Source organism: Rhinolophus sinicus, chromosome 7 (assembly GCF_057876585.1).
Source record: "Rhinolophus sinicus isolate RSI-liver-muscle chromosome 7, RSI-T2T, whole genome shotgun sequence".
In the NCBI taxonomy this organism is placed as follows: domain Eukaryota; kingdom Metazoa; phylum Chordata; class Mammalia; order Chiroptera; family Rhinolophidae; genus Rhinolophus; species Rhinolophus sinicus.
Genome location: NC_142507.1, coordinates 51,212,904 through 51,225,070, shown reverse-complemented (window position 1 = coordinate 51,225,070; position 12,167 = coordinate 51,212,904). Strand labels below are relative to the sequence as shown.

General features: G+C 38.8%; 1 protein-coding gene across 3 annotated transcripts in view; it reads left to right on the top strand.

The window, feature by feature from the left end:
• The window catches only part of RNF115 (ring finger protein 115), a 55,152-nt gene that overhangs the window by 3,122 nt on the left and 39,863 nt on the right, over positions 1-12,167 (top strand). Inside the window, exon 2 of one of the 3 annotated variants that reach the window (XM_074318755.2) lies at positions 387-503. The exons of the other annotated variants lie outside the window; for them this stretch is intronic. The gene's annotated coding sequence lies outside the window, so the exon portion shown is untranslated. The remainder of the gene's footprint in view (positions 1-386; positions 504-12,167) is intronic. 3 annotated transcript variants of the gene reach the window in all.

Sequence of the window (12,167 nt, the reverse complement as noted above, 5' to 3'; positions counted from 1 at the left end):
TCAGCCAGTGAGCTTCATCTTGTTTCATGACCGTTTCTATATCCTGAACCCAGACTGTCATCTGGAAAATGTTGGTTGGAAGAATGACAGGTCAGTAAGTGGCTGGTTCAGTACGAATCTGTCTCTGTTGCTATCTAAACACGAACTCAAACACTGTTAAAAAGTCAGTAGTATGATTTTTCATATGTATAGGACACACTGAAAAGATTTTTAAAATAATTTTTTATATAAACTTGAGATTCCCTCACTGTAAGGACTCAGCATACATTAGGAATGCATTGTTTCTTCAGCTGGATGACAGTTTTGGGAAATCTGCATGTCTTTTTGAAGACCCAGCTTCACACAAATAAAGTTTTTCTTTGTCTTGACTTATTTTGCATTTCAAGGGGGTACTTTTGTGCAAGTTGGAACACGGGAACCATCACCCATGAGTGCTGTCCTCTGAACACCTGAGGCTGAGTACTGAGTTTTACATCAGCTTTTAATGAGCTGTAGCTTCGTAGGTAAGTTTCTTCTCCCAATCAGTGGGAAAGACTGCTTCACAGCCATCTCACGTCTTGCCCGTTTATTCACTGCATAGCAGCGTCATAATTGTGTTAGTGGGACTAGGCTGCTAGGTTTTTACAACTTTTCCCTTCTGCAGTCTCTAGGATACAGCTCTTCTTGATACATTTGGCAGTGTGTATAGGCAATAGCAATAGCTTACCTAACGTTTGCCCTGAAACTACCTTAGGTTTTTATCATTTTTTCTTGTCAGTTCTACTCTAGATTAGTGTCTATATTAGAAGAAATAGTTTTGGCTATAACTTCAGGGAGAAATTGGAATATGCCTAAAGCTATCCAGGTTAAGCCACATTCGGTTGAATGAATTTGGTGCAGTAACTCCTTACTGCTGATCCTAATCTATGCATTTTAGCTTCGTGTGTCTGGTTTGGATCCTCCCAGATAAGAGAACAAAAGTTTCATTTAGAAGGAAGATAGGAAATGTGGGGAAACCATGAAGGGAATTTTACAATGAAAATGATCAGTGCTACTGTTACCTGTTCGGCTTCAAAAGAGTCTACGTTCTAGAAGTGAATATTGATTTGGAAATCTCTTTGTCTATTTAAGAGTGTTTTTCTGTTTACAGTGAAAACTATAGTTCTCTTTAGAATACTGATATACTGGAAGCACCCTAATGATTAGAAATCAATTCACGTCAATAAAATTTAGTGAGTACTAAACTTGGATTTTAAAATAAGAGATTTTGATTATGTGGTCTGAAACTCCAGGGTTTCAACTTTATATGTGATGGAGTAGAATGGTATTGTGTATTTTTTTATCGTCAGCTGATAGAGGAAATATTTAAGTAACTTAAAATTATTTTCAAAACAACAGAACCTTCTACCTCACCTGCCTGTCCTACTGCGAGACAGTGTAACGTCAAAGTGATGGAGTGACTATGCTGCATCGAGGGCTGTGTCACAGAATGTAAAGGTGTCAGTGCATCCCTGTACTAACTCCCCACCCCCTTTAAATCAGGGCCAGGGAATATTACCTTATGAGGTTGAATCTGGTAGTCATTAAACAGGCGAGAGAAATCATATGCAGGGTAAACTACTTGTGGTATTGATGAGGTTCTTAAGTGTTGTATGGACATCAGAGTATCCAAATCGAGACAAGAGACCAGTCTAAGGCCTGCCAGAGTATTGCTCACCTCTGAGGCGCCGCCTGAGGGAATGAGCAGGCTCTCTCCCTCTCCCATCTCTTTATTATATCACCTTCTTTGACCTAATAAAATGTCATTCTTATTAATAAGTCATGTTACTTAGCTTGGCTTTTGACCTGGTGCTCCACAGGTCATTATCATTGTGCCGTGGGTACTTGTAATGCATCTAATACAGGAGAACTTTCTAACCGCTCTCTGATAAGAGTAGCTAAAAAGTAGATTTCTTAAAGACTTTGTGATTCTTAAAACTCTAAGCTCACTGGCCTTGCTTTTTAAGTTGCATGATTCTTAGATCCCAGAGCTGCGCCTGAGTAAATTGGTAGTGTTATTGAACTGGGGGAAGGAATTTAGTGATTTGAGCTGCGTTTGAGAGGTTTTAATTGTTAGGTTAACTTAAATTCTGCTATTGGTGACTTAGCAGCTTAAAAAGTCTACTTGGTTATCTAGCATCTTTCTGATTCTACATGGCAGTTGCTCATTAAATATTTCTTGAATGAATAAGTAATACGATGAGTTGAATATACCCAATAATTCTATTTAAAAAGTAGTGGCTTTAGTATTGTGAGATCTTTAAAAGGCTTTAGTGGTACAAAATGCAGGTTCTGTCTATCACATGAAGTTTGAACAGGCACTGTCAGTAAATAGCCATAGCGATAGTTTACCTAATGTAATATAGCAATAGAGCAATAGCTTAATATAATAACGTAATATAGCAATAGCAATAGCTTAGTATAATAACGTAATATAGCAATAGCTTACCTGCAAGAATCTGGAAATAAGAAATATCTATTCTTATGGGTAGAAAGCTAGTTCTAGTCTTGAAATTCTGCTGATAAATAGACATGTACGTACTGGGGAAATCTGGGACTTTTTCAGTATGGGGAAGAATAAAAATTTAAACTCACTGCGGGTGAAATGCCTTGTGTTTTGGGGGGAAGTACTGATTGGATGCTAACACTTCATGTTTCTTTATGTTTAGTTGGCTTTTTATGACCTTTACGTATGTTCAGGGAGAGGATGCTAAGGGCTTTTAGACGGCTATTTTATTAAAAGAGGAAAGGTGTGGATTGCTTCTTATTCTCTATCTTCACGCTAGAAGGGACCTAAGAATGAGCCTGTGATGCTGACTTGTTCATCTCTCCACAGCTTAACGATGAGCAGTAAAGGAGACAGCTTAGAATAGTGGTTCTCAACCAAGGGCACTTTTCTCCCTAGGAGACATTTGGCAGAGTCTGTAGACAGTTTGGTTGTCACAACTGGGGGAGCTAGCGGATTGATTCAGGCATCTAGTGGGTGGAGTAGTGCTGCTAAACATGCTACAATGCGCAGGACAGCCCTCCCCGCCGCCCCCCCCCCAACCAAGAATAATGGGGCCCAAAATATCGAGAGCTGAGATTGAGGAACCCTGATGTAGAAGGACAAAAGCATAGTTATTGCTTTTTTTTTTTTTTTTTTAAATAAATTTTATTGGGGAACATTGGGGAACTGTGTTTTTCCAGGGCCCATCAGCTCCAAGTCATCCCTCAATCTAGTTGTGGAGGGCACAGCTCGCTGGCCTATGTGGGAATCGAACTGGCAACCCGAGCTTGCGTTCAGACCAACTGAGCCATCCGGCCGCCAGGCATTGCCTTCTTAAGTCAGGGATGCTTAAGGTTTTGTCCTGATATAGTTTTGATTTCCGATTTGGGGATCCTGAGAGTTTTCAGTAAAATAGAGACCTTATAGTTTTAGCCAAAGCCCTGATGGGAAGGATTGTTTAGAATAGTGGTTAATGACTGCTGTTCCATTATAGCAGTAACTGCTGGGGTCACTTTCTCTCTTTGTAGTTACTGAGACCAGGGGAATTGGATCACTCACTCCTCTCAAGTTACACACTGTAGGGTAACTTCTAAAAGAGAGGTATCCAAAGTTTTTGTCAGTTGGGAAGTAACTTAGGTAGTAACATTGTGTGTAACTTACTAAGACAACTGGAAATTTTAGTTTCAAAATAAAACAGAAAGCAGGCAAGCCCAACTTGTAGTTTTTCTATAGCTCATCAATCAAGTTTCACTTTCTGTGTTTCTCTTACAGCTCTTCAGTTTCATGAGCTCAGGAAATTCTGTGCTTAAACTTAGTTTCTTCAAACTGATGGTGGAGAGGGTGAATTGAAGTTATCAATCCTTGTTCTAATACTAATTCTTCATGTGACTGGTGCCACGTCATCGGACCGGCTCAGTTTGCCTTCGTATATCTCACTGTAAAATGACACTCAGGAGCCCTTATTGGAAGCTTGAATGAGCACTCAGAGAAATGGAACTCTGTCGTCTTTGATTGAAACGTAGTGTAGGAATGAGCAATCTTTGTAGAGAAATAGGGCCTTAGGACCTAGTAGAAACATTTTAGATCGTTCTTAGGGATAGTTTCACATGCAGAAGTTTAGGTTAGATTCTGAAAGATTTTTAAACTCTTGTTAGCAGTTCAAAGTTCCTTAGAGGTGTCCAGATGAGTGTGTATCAAATAGAAGTTAGTTGGCTCTGGTGATTTTAAACTGGGCACACTTTTCTTGTCTGTTGAATAGATTGTCCAGCCCCTCTTCCCAAAATAGGCAGTATGTTTTTTGTTTTCCTTGAAAATTTGTTAAGATGGGTAATCTCTCTCCTTGATGATTTCAACAAGTGTCACGAGGAAGTTTTTCCTAGACGAGGTTATCTTCATCTCCTTGCCTCTGATGTGCAGATTTGAATAAACCTAGAGAACCACCTTCCAGTAAAAGTTTCATTATGTTTACTTTTACCATGCTTAGAATTTACATTCTCAAAATAAAGAAAAAATCCCATGGTTACATGCCCTTTTCTGCCTTTTTCAGAGTCAATACTCAAGTTGTCCGTAACAGAACGATATCTGTATTGTAGTAGATGTTGGCACCAGGCATAAACTTAAACAGCTCCCCAAGTAGACTGCTCTAAGGGTATTTGTAGCTTAAATACCATGAGAAGCAAACCACCAGAATGGTGAACAGTTCTTGGTAAAATTACAAATAAAGTGCAGTTTTCTCTCACTTTATTCAGTAGTTGTTTTTCTGAGCATTTAGTGCCTCTTAAAATTATACAGAAAGACTTGGTATTTATATGTAGAATGGAGCTAGGTCCTAGGCTTTGACAGTTTTGAAGATTTTTTTTATCTACTTAACTGTCCGTGTGAAGTTTGAGAATAGAGACATTTCTTTGTGCTGGAGTTTCCTATGCTTTCCTGGCTTCTGCACTCTGAAAACGAAAACACTTCAATAGATGTCCAAAATGTCCCCTAGATGATTGTGTTGTCCTCATTGAGAATGCCTGCTAGTCAGACAGGAAAACGTTTTCCCGTTTTATTATTCACCCTTCTTTCCTCTTGCTTGTTATTCACTACGTTCGTGCAGTACTTTTCACGTATTTTGAGATGCACTCTTTGTCCTTTAGATTTGCTTTTCTTTTCCTTTAAAGTTCTTCTATGCCTTTAAATTTCCCATTTCCTCATCACTCTTATTGCTACTTCTTTTCCAGTCAGTCTTTAGAACAGTGCCAGGTACATTCAATACGTATTTGTTGAATGAAGAAATTGTAATTGTAGGCTTTTTCTTCTCGCCACTTTCTGCTTTTATACATGTTGAAAATCATGGGCCTACTAGTGTTCATAAAACAAAGCACAGACCTGTAGGTTAATGAGTAAAAAAGAAAGGTTGGCTCCCAGAAATGGTCTGCTGGACCGCTTACCATTAGTGGCACGCAGAGTTGGAGCCTCTTGCTTTTGAAGATGACTTTGTTTCTCTATCTGACAGCTTATAAATGGTGGAGCTTCCCATAGTCACCTGCCTTCCAGATGAACAGCTGATGGGCTTTTTAAGCAAAGTTATTTCAGTCATCATTTGTAACTGAATTTGTTGAATGGAATTTAACTGCTGCTTGTACTTTAAGTGGTAGTCTGAAGTACTTTATTCTCAGATTTAGTAAGTTGTTGGTTCCTTGATTGTAATTTACAGTGCCAGTTACTAGGTTCTGATCTTGTAATATGGTCACTGCGAATGTTTAGAGGCATTAATGTACTTACTTAAAGACAAGTTAGGTTGAGGAAGGGCAGTTTTGTACCTTGAGCTTGTTGGTTTGAAAAACTCTATTTTGATTGCTGATGTAGTGTGAAAACTATACGGCACATTTACTTTTTGTTTAATAATATGTAAAAGGAAAATTAAGCAAGTTAGCTTTCACTGCTAGTCTTAATTTGCATGTTTTACATTAAAAAATGGTTGAAAATAATATTAATAAGTGAAAATCATGTGAGTGTTTAATTCCCTAAATTTTTCAATCTTATTTTACTCATCACTAAAATTATTGGTTCATTATTCTGTGCCAAGTGTAGTTTGCTGTTTCGATGAGGGAGACTAGTTTTAATGTTACATTAGCGTTCTGTTGTAACATACAGTCAACATTAGATGAGGAGATTCAGAGTTCCCAAGGTGTTTAATCAGGTTAGCAGTGTAACATAGGTCTGTGTCACCCTCCAACACTAATTCTATAAAGGGTATGTATGTCTGTTTCTATTCCTGAATGTAATCGAGTCTGAGTCTGGATATTTCTTTGGGGACACACATACACTCTGTGAAGTATAGCAGTTGGAAATCTGTTTGATAATAACATTAACGTAATAGGCACTAGATCATGCAGTAATAGCAATAGTCTATTTGCATTCATTCAATAATTTTGCTGGTGCCTACTCTTTTCAAGGAACCGTTCTAGTACTCCGGCTATGTGCAGGAAGAAGTAAAGAAATTCATAAAATGAGTAGTGAAATTAGGATTTAAATATTTTCTCCTTTTCACTTTCTGTTTAAACATTACGATGATGTAGCTATCTCAAGATGAGAGTGAATGTCTTTTTGCCCATTTGGGGTCTGAGCTATGTTTAAAAATGGTAGGAAAGGGCTTTCAGAATAAACTGGCTGCAAGCTGTAGATCTAATAGCCCTCATTTCACAGCTGTTACCAGCCTTTTCTATAGTGGTTTTATTGATTTTATTAATTATATATAAATGGTACTATAGCACTGTGGGGGGAAAATGTTTTATTTTAATCTAAACAAATTATTGACTCTTTCAAGGGCCTTAGTTTTCCTTTTCTGTACAATGAAACTTTCCTTTTCTGTAAAATGAAACATTCATGTTTATTACTATCTATGGTTTAGTGATTTGAGCTTTGGGGTATTTTTGGATTTTGCGTAAGAGAATTTTGTTCTATAGTTTTTTCACAGAAAATCATGTGCTATCCCCTGAATTATCCTTATTGGGATTTAAATTTTCCTTCTGAAGTGACTCTCCTTCATGAGTACAGACTCTATTATTTTATAATGAACAGTCTTGAAAATGTTAGGATTGGGCACATTGTAAAGCAAAGCAATACCAAGATTTTCATTTGTTAAAGGAAGCAAAGCAATACATTCTTAATGCTGGTAATGTTGATTGAATAAATTCAAATCTCATTTTTTTTTTTTTTTTTGAAGACTTGGGATTCAGTGACAGAGAACTTTGGCCTGGGATAATTTCCTTTTCAGAACTATTCTATAAATATCTCTCTGTTCCTTTTATTCTTAAAGTTCTATTCAGTTAACTCATTCTTTTCTTACTTTGTAATGGTCAGTGGCTACTTTCATTGGCCCAGTTTGTACGCGAGATCTTTCCTGACCTGAATGTTCCTGAAGTAAATGAGATCATACTTGTAACGTTTTCTTATCTCACTGATAGAAAGTCTATGCTAGAATTCCAAGTATTATTTGTATTTTGATGAAAAGGTCTGTATCAGAGGTTCTGGGATTGCTCTGTGGGCACATGGGAGAAAGGACAGCACTAAATTATTTTGTTTAAAAATTAGTTATTTAATTTAATCTCATCTAAAGGTCTGTTCTTTATTCCTATCTTTTTGGTGTAAACTGATACTTTTAAAGTGAAATGACAGTGATACTGGGTGGTGATTAAAAAAAAATGTTTTTGCTTGTCAAAATAAAGAAGTTGACAGTCCTGTGTGGGTTCCTAATTTTTAAATTTTAAAATAAAACTGCTTTGTGGAAACTCAAAAGTCTGGAAATCAGTAGTCTAAATCAGTGTTTCTCAAACCGTGTGCCTGGAGTTCAGAATCTTGGTAAAATGCTGCACACGGAATCTTCCTGCCTCCATCCCTCTACTTCCCCTGCACAGAAGAGCATATTAATGGTTCTGAAAATCATTCAGTAAAGCAACGTGCTCAGTACTATTGTTTAATCCAACCTTTCCCAGATTTATTTTGTTTTGCTTTCTTAACAGACCACTGATTAATACCTTCTTATGGAGCATGGTTTTGAGAAGGGCTCCACATTCTGTTCAGAGGAATTTATTAGAATCTACACTTTGTTGCAAACTTCCTATGTTCCAGGCACTATTTCATTGATGAAATGACTTGCAGGATGGACCTCACGCAGCTGGTTTGTTGCTCATTGTTTCCAGTCCCGTTTTGTTTGTCTTCAGGTTTATTGCTATTAACCACTCGGGCTGTTGGGAAGCATTGCTCAGTCCCTATTTTGAGGCTAATACTGAAGATTAGGATATTCAGAGGTTTGTTTTAGGCTCCTTTATTTCCCTAAGTGTGATTTTATTAAAACATGCGCATTGGACATGATTTCAGTGCCTTTTGATCCCAGGTTATTTTCCCCATCAAGAATGCTTTTCTTTCAACAGTGCTTGGAATGTAGAGCTTAGAATATATTTGCTGAGTACATGAATGTTGTCAGTTTGTGTAAGAAGATTCTATCAGCCGAAACTGAATGTAAGATGAAATTTTCCTCCAAGCTTGGGTGGTATATCTGAGAGTGTTACAGAATTTGGACGGCTGAAAGTTTTTCTTAAAGGTGTCATTGAGCCAAAAATGCTAGCTATAAAAGACCAGTCTTAAGGTGCGAAGTGTAAACCACTAGAAGCATGGCTCGGTGGAAACCACAAGCCTGTCATTCCTGTAAACTAGAAGCGGAGGCCCCTGGGGGCCTGTGGCGCCTGCCTGTTGTCTTGTGTCTTCTGGATAATGGTGGAAATAGCCACGTGGAAGTTAATCTAGAGTTCGACAGACACAGTGTGAGCTGTCTTTTGTCAGCTGGTCCATAGCTGTTAACAGACTAACTCTTCTGCCTCTCTCTCACACTCCGGCCTCTGTCATTTAATTTAGAACATCTCAGAAGTTTTTTCACGTCAAGCGCTGATGGCAAGCATTTTGACTCATTTACTATTTTGTGTCAACCTGTGTCACTGGGTTGTTCCCCTTCTTACTGCCTTTAGTGGGAGCCAGCAAAGAACACTGTGACAAAATCTTTCCTGACTACGTGGTGTTGTGTGAGGTTAACTTTTTCTCTGATAATTCTTGTAGTTTAGTCTGTTTTTTTTCTTAGAAAATTTGGCTGCCTGTCCATCTGATCAGGCTTATATCAAGTAACGCTTTGTCCTGTGACCTGATTTTCTGACTTGCTACACAATGAGCTAAAGAAGGTTGGTTGATTCTATGCTCCTGTTTGGACTCCCTGATAATGTCGATGTCCAGTCATGGCCTGGAATGAAGGAACAAAATGATGAAGATTGTGAATGTTACTATTCTAAGGGAGGGAGACCATAAATATCAAGGCAGTTTTATCGGCCTGGAACTGAATCACAGCTCTTCAAACAGCAATAGGTATCTTTGTGGCCTGATGTTTTCTTTATTTGTAAACTGGCTTTATTCCTGATTAACAGGCAGGGGAACAACTCATAGCGTAAGATTTCTTGAGTTCAGAGAACTAATTCAAAATGCTTAAAATGGACATTTTTCCTTCTATGGGGGTGGGCCGCATGAATGAGCGTGATTTTGTTTTCCTGGAGGAGAGTGGGGGAGACAAATAAATAAGGACAGCGTTTGTGTTCTAGTTTTACTGATGAAGAAACAATTCTTCCCAAAGATCATGAAAGTAGTGGTGGAACTGGGAACAGAACTCAGAGTTCTGTTGTCTTTGTTTTGGGGTTCACTTGATGCTTTTGAAAAGGGATGAAGTGGAACCTGGCTTGAAAAGGGATAATTATACGGTTTTATGGGAAAAGGCTCTAGAAAAAAGCAGGGTCTCTGGCCTAGAGATGTGAGTTGGCATGATGTTCAGGGTGTGGCGGCTTCTGGCCTAGGAGCTGTGATGCGTTTCAGTCTGTGTTCCTCAGCCATCTGACGAAGAGTTCCTGAACAGGTTTTTGCCATGTGATACGCAGAGGATACGAGTAAGAGAATATGACTAACAATATTGTGATCTTAGATTTCTGACTGTCAGAAGACATAGAAAAAAAGACTTGTTTTTGATAAAATAAAAATCACTTAAGACACTGATAGTGAACAGGTAGAAAAACAATGCTGTGGAATTAGGAAGTAGTCTCGTATTTTATATACTGAATAAATATTGGGTACAACTTTGCATAAAGTTCAAGGGTACATAAATTTCACAGTGGGACTTAATATAAATAGGTCCTGGTTTATAGCTCATGGTCCCGCCAGAATCTCACATTTTGTGATAATTGATCTCTTGGAGTATAAGACAGATAACTGCATTAAAACCATGTGGGGGCTAAAAAAAAAATAGTTTTCCTCCCACCTTCTAAATTCATCTAGGTGGGGAAATAATCAAATTAACACAGATTAACAGGAGAAAATCTAATTTTTAATACATATCCATGGCGAATTCACATAAGCATGAAAATTCCAAAGACAGGCAAAATTGGGTATATGTGTCATTTTGGACAAAAGAGAAAAGGAAGGAACAGGATCTTAGATTTCAAAAGAGAGAATGGGTGATTTACAGCTAATTGAGAAAGAGCTGGACATCCCTGGCAGGTAAATTTTTGCTAGGCAACCCAGAGATGGTGAGACATGGGGCAATCTAGTAAACAGGCCTCTGCATGGCCACTTCCCATCCACCTACTTAATTCAAATTAGGCTGAGGTGAGTATGTCTTTCCTGAAGCGAGTTTTTCTGTCTGAATCTATTGGGTGGGGAAGTGGTGTATGTGTCAACGTTCTATTATAGTCTTTTGTTTCTTAATAACCCGCTCAGTATCCCCAAAAGGCAAATCTTCTCGTCCCCTTAACCACCGTTTTCCGTTCTTCCCCATATTCCAAGTGTTTTGCGTCCTCTTGGGCTGCTGTGCTCAGTGGGTAAGCGGCAGGGCTAAACTTTCCTTAGGGAGTTGTTCCTGATTCAGACTATTAATGGTGAAAACTACTGCTCCTTGTGGGTATTTTTAGATGAAACAGGCCCTGGAACATCTGAAGCAGTTCTTTCAAGTATACCTGCTAGAGTCGCTTTATACCGGGCCCTGGGGGAAAGCAGCTTAGTTTGTTGGAAACGACTGATTCTGGCTGGATAAGTAACTTAGGTTTGTTATACGCCTTTTTTTTTTTTATACATGAGACGCTAGAAGTGACTTGATGAAATGTTTTTGATAAGACCTTGCTGCTGGGGGGGCTGTATACATTGGCAATATTTTTTTGGGGGTGTGTGTGAAGACTTGATGTATTAATATTTCAGCAGAGGAGAGATTTTCGTAGTGCCAGACATACGATGGGTGTTTAATTCATTATTATCTTTGGTTTGCCCTTCTCTCTCCCCCCAACACAAACCTCTTATGGTTAAAATTCAAAACTCTGCATCGGGATTGTACTAAGGCCCCGGCCTGGGTGTGGAAGGAGAGTAGAAGCAGAGAGAGGCTGTTCGCTGCCTGTTTTCACCCTGTTACAAATTCTCCTTCATTCATGGACATCCCCCCAAATTGGAGTTTAAAAAGTTAGGAAAAATTAAAATACAGAGTTAGCCATCTTCAGAAGTGACCCAAGTTCCAAAACACTTAAAATCCAATCTGGTTGGAATCTCAGTGTAGGGCAGGACTCAATTGTGATTGTAATTCCGAAAAAACAGCCTAGTAATAGTAGTCTATTCTATCGGGAGAAAGAATGTGTCTGTTAGAAGGTGTGCCAGTCGTTGGTCAGAAGTGTAAGAATACAAAAGAAAGTCAGAGGCAAACATAAACTGCTGTTCCTGGTGCCCGCCCCGGGGGAGAGGAGTCCCAGGTCTGGTTGGCGCTCATACTGAGGAAGGATCTATTGGGCTCGCGGAGCGTGCCGACACGAGCCGCATACCCACGTCTCGTATTGCTCTGATTCTCTGCTTGTTTAGCAAGGGGTTATCATCTGGAGTAACTGTAGCAGCCGTCTTTATTAAATGTCTTCTGTGTAACGTGCCAGTCACCGAGTTAGGTGTTTTACAAGCACCTTAACCTTTACAATACTGCAGTGAAGCAGGCGTCTCCATTTTACAGATGAGGAAACTGAGTCTCGAAAAGTGATGTGACTTCTTCCCAAGACTTCAAGTCGAATAAGTGAAGTCCTGAGATTGGAATTTAGGTCTGTAACCCCAAAACTCTTTC